Source organism: Ovis aries, chromosome 22, assembly GCF_016772045.2.
Source record: "Ovis aries strain OAR_USU_Benz2616 breed Rambouillet chromosome 22, ARS-UI_Ramb_v3.0, whole genome shotgun sequence".
In the NCBI taxonomy this organism is placed as follows: Eukaryota; Metazoa; Chordata; class Mammalia; order Artiodactyla; family Bovidae; genus Ovis; species Ovis aries.
Window position 1 is genome coordinate 16,241,464 of NC_056075.1, and position 5,166 is coordinate 16,246,629.

The 5,166-nt window shown below is 40.3% G+C and overlaps 1 protein-coding gene across 1 annotated transcript in view; it reads right to left on the minus strand.

The window, feature by feature from the left end:
• Positions 1-5,166, minus strand: part of CYP2C19 (cytochrome P450 2C19) — a 252,248-nt gene that overhangs the window by 132,268 nt on the left and 114,814 nt on the right. The gene's annotated exons all lie outside the window — the stretch shown is intronic.

Below are 5,166 nucleotides of genomic sequence, written 5' to 3' on the forward strand. Positions count from 1 at the left end.
AAAAGTAGTATTTTGGTTTGTCCTGGTTAAAATGTTCCCCGAAACATGTGTTCACTTAAATTCTAAAGGTTACAGAACCAAACTTTTCTGACTCCATTTTAATAAGCTGGCACTGTAATTATTAACTGTATTAATATCTATTTTGAAAGTCATTGATTAGTGTGAATCATAGAATATTGAACACTGGTGGCATATAAAGGAATTATAAAAATCAAACAAAGCCCATAGTCAGCGTAAAGAAGGAATTAATAAAAATCACGGTGGAAATAAGTAAAACAGAGACTAAAAGAATGATAGAAAAGACCAACAAAACCAAGAATTGGTTTTTTTGATAAGGAAAAGAAAATTGATAAAATTTTAGCCAGACTCTGTACGGAAATTAAGAGTGGAACATATAAAATTAGAAATCATTAAGAAGTTACAACCAATATCACAAAAATACAAAGACTCATCAGAGAATACTACCAAGTTATTTGCCAATGAACTGGACAACCTAGAAGAAATGGATACATTCCTAGAAACATACAATCTTCCAGGACTAAATCAAAAGAAATAGATAATCAGAACAGATGAATTACTAGTACTGAAAATGAATAAGCAGTAATTTAAAAATCTGCCTCCAAACAACCGTTCAGGACTGGATGGCTTCACAGGGGAATTTTACCAAAAATTTAAAAAATAGTTGAGAATTCCTTGGTGATTCAGTGATTAGGACTTTGTGTTTTCACAGCTGGTGATCAGATTCAATTCCTGGTCAGGGAACTAAGAACCCACAAGCTACACATCACAGCCAGAAAAAAATAGTTAATACCTATCCTTCTCAAACTATTCCAAAAAACTGAAGAGGAGGGAACACCTCCAAACTCATTCTGTGAGACCATCACTACTTTGATACCAAACCAAGACACTACTAAAAAAGAAAACTACAGATCAATATCCCTGATAAACAAAGAAGTCCTGAAAAAAATACTAGCTGAATTCAACAATACATACAAATGATCATATACCATGATCTAGTGGGGTTAATTTTAGGGATGCAAGGATGATTCAACACCTACAAATCAATCAAAGTGATATACCACATTAACAAGACAAAGGGTTAAAATCACATGATCATCTTCCCACATGCAGAGAAAGCATTTGAGAAAATTCAATATCTATTCATGATAAAAAAAAAAAAAAAACTCTTAACAGACTTGATATAGAGGGACCATATTTCAAGACAGTAAAGGCTATTTATGACAAACCAACAGGTAACATCATATACACAATGGAATTTAACTCAGCCATAAAAAAGAATGAAATTTTACTATTTTCAGAACGTGGATAATCCTGAAGGGTATTATGCGTGGTGAGATAAGTCAGATAAAGAAAGACAAATACTGAACACTTTCACTTACTCAGTTCAGTTCAGTCACTCAGTTGTGTCTGACTCTTTGCGATGCCATGAACTGCAGCATGCCAGGCTTCCCTGTCCATCACCAACTCCTGGAGTCCTCCCAAACCCATGTCCATTGAGTCGGTGATGTCATCCAACCATCTCATCCTCTGTCGTCCCCTTCTCCTCCTGCCTCAATCTTTCCCAACATCAGGGTCTTTTCAAATGTGTCAGCTCTTCGCATCAGGTAGCCAAAGTATTGGAGATTCAGCTTCAACATCAGTCCTTCCAATGAATACCCAGGACAGATCTCCTTTAGGATGGACTGGTTGGATCTCCTTGCAGTCCAAGGGACTCTCAAGAGTCTTCGATGCAGCCTCAAAAATAAAACAAATGAACTAATACAACAAAACAGAAAAAGACTCACAACACAAAAAATAGGCTACTGTTATCAGTGCAGAGAGAGATAGGCGGAAAGGTAAGATAAAGGAAGGGCATTAGGAAGTACAAACTACTAAGTATAAAATTAAAGTTAATAAGATTCAAAGATATAATGTACAGCACATGGAATATAGCCAAGATATTATGACAATTTTCAGTTCAGTTCAGTCACTCAGTCGTGTCCAACTCTTTGCGACCCCATGAATTGCAGCACGCCAGGCCTCCCTGTCCATCATCAACTCCCAGAGTTAACCCAAGCTCATGTGCATCAATTCGGTGATGCCATCCAGCCATCTCACCCTCTGTCGTCCCCTTCTTCTCCTGCCCCCAATCCCTCCCAGCATTAGGATCTTTTCTAATGAGTGAACTCTACGCATGAGGTGGCCAAAGTATTGGGGTTTCAGCTTCAGCATCAGTCCTTCCAATGAACATCCAGGACTGATCTCCTTTAGAATGGACTGGTTGGATCTCCTTGCAGTCCAAGGGACTCTCAAGAGTCTTCTCCAACAACACAGTTCAAAAGCAGCAATTCTTCAGTACTCAGCTTTCTTCATAGTCCAACTCTCACATCCATACACGACCACTGGAAAAATCATAGCCTTGACTAGATGGACCTTTGTTGGCAAAGTAATGTCTCTGCTTTTAATTTTTTAATTTAAATTTATTTATTTTAATTTTAATCCGCATGAATTCACTATGGGCATACACGTGTTCCCCATTATCAACCCCACTCCCACCACGCTTCCCGTACCAACCCTCTGGGTCATCCCAGTGCTTTTTAATATACTATCTAGGTTGGTCATAACTTTTCTTCCAAGGAGTAAGCGTCTTTTAACTTCATGGCTGCAGTCACCATCTGCAGTGATTTTGGAGCCCAAAAAAATAAAGTCTGACACTGTTTCCACTGTTTCCCCATCTATTTCCCATGAAGTGATGGGACCAGATGCCATGATCTTCTTTTTCTGAATGTTGAGCTTTAAGCCAACTGTTTCACTCTCCTCTTTCACTTTCATCAAGAGGCTTTTTAGCTCCTCTTCACTTTCTGCCCTAAGGGATGGTGCCATCTGCATATCTGAGGTAATTGATATTTCTCCCAGCAATCTTGATTCCAGCTTGTGCTTCTTCCCGCCCAGCGTTTCTCATGATGTACTTTGCATAGAAGTTAAATAAGCAGGGTGACAATATACAGCCTTGATGTACTCCTTTTCCTATTTGGAACCAGTCTGTTGGTCCATGTCCACTTCTAACTGTTGCTTCCTGACCTGCATACAGATTTCTCAAGAGGCAGGTCAGGTGGTCTGGTATTCTGATCTCTTTCAGAATTTTCCACAGTTTATTGTGATCCACACAGTCAAAGGCTTTGGCATAGTCAAGAAAGCAGAAATAGATGTTTTTCTGGAATTCTCTTGCTTTTTTGATGATCCAACGGATGTTGGCAATTTGATCTCTGGTTCCTCTGCCTTTTCTAAAAGCAGCTTGAACATCAGGGAGTTCATGGTTCATGTATTGCTGAAGCCTGGCTTGGAGAATTTTGAGCATTACTTTACTAGCATGTGAGATGAGTGCAACCAGTTCCATCACTTCATGGCAAATAGATGGGGAAAAAGTGTTAGACTTCATTTTGAGGGGCTCCAAAATCACTGCAGATGGTGACTGCAGACATGAAATTAAAAGACACTTACTCCTTGTAAGGAAAGTTATGACCAACCTAGACAGCATACTAAAAAGCAGAGACATTACTTTGCCAACAAAGTTCTGTCTAGACAAGGCTATGGTTTTCCCAGTGGTCATGTACGAATGTGAGCTGGACTGTGAAGAAAGCTGAGTGCCAAAGAATTGATGCTTTTGCACTGTGGTGTTGGAGAAAACTCTTGAGAGTCCCTTGGGCTGCAAGGAGATCCAACCACTCTACCCTAAAGGAAATCAGTCCTGAATTTTCACTAGAAAGACTGATACTGAAGGTGAAACTCCAATACTTTGGCCACTTGATGCAAAGAACAGAGTCATTTGAAAAAGAGCCTGATGCTGGGAAAGATTGAAGGTGGGAGGAGAAGGGGACAACAGAGGATGAGTTGGTTGGATGGCATCACCGACTCAATGGATATGAGTTTAGGTAGACTCTGGCAGTTGGTGATGGACAGGGAGGCCTGGCATGCTACAGTTCGTGGGGTTACAAAGATTCGGTCAGTACTGAGTGACTGAGCTTAACTTAACTGTTTGTAGAGAATTTTTGCACACAGTGCTTTCTAATGGGTTCTTCATCTCATTTGTTGAGTGCAGGTGGAGCATTCAGGGACTCCTTCCTCAAGCCAGCTCTAAGTCATGCATACTCTGTGCAGGGGCTCCCAGTGTGAGGGGAATGGAGTGATCCAGGCTCAAAGTGACTGCTCCCAATGAGCGAGCTCAGGACAAGTGAAGAGTAGTGTTTTCCTCACTGCCCTGGACTTGGCCTTGAATTCTTGGGCTGAGGGCTGGGTGAATGGTCTTTTGGATCCTCTAGGTCCTTTGAGGAGGACTCATGCATCTGAGGAGAAGCCTGGGGGCACCCTGGAGCTCTTCACACTAAAAAACATTTAAAAAGGGAAGAGTGTTTGGACATTTCAAATGATTCTTGAGGCTGATCTCTCACAGTAAATATCGTATTTTTTAGGGAAAAGTAGATTGATTTCTTGAATTAAAATTTGCTGCTAATTGGGATATCTCTGGTGGTCCAGTGGTTAAGAATCTACCTGCCAATGCAGGGGATGCAGGTTTGAGCCCTGAAGGGGGAACTAAGATCCTACATGCTATGGGGCAAATAAACTCATACACCACAACAAGAGAGGCCTGTGAACCATAATGAAAAAATCCCTGCACAGACAAAAATGTTTTAAAAAAGTTTTTTAATGCTACTTATCTAAATAACACAAAGAACAACATTAACGAGTAAACTTTTGTGTAATAAAGCTGTTCAGAAAACTATAATATTGACAAGGTATGAAGTGAGCACAAGTGAAATCACTCAGGGAGCTGGTGGAAAATTTCACTATCAGAGAATCCACCTCTTGTGTTACCCCATCATTCTATCCTCTCTAGGACATGCCAATTTAAGTGACTCTGCAGTGACTTCTGTGAGTTGTTTTCTTGTGGATAATTTCTCTAGGTTGAAATACTGTTATCCATGGCAAGGTTGGTTTGATCAAGCCACTCTGCCAGGTATCAGAAGGATTAACTTCTCTACCACATCAGTGGACTTAAATGAAAGGATAACCCACTTCCTCTCCAGTTCAAAGCTCCTGCCCTAGAATGAGTCTTTGGGAATAAGACTGGGCAGCTGGTTTTAACTGCTTTCAATGCCTGATCGCAGA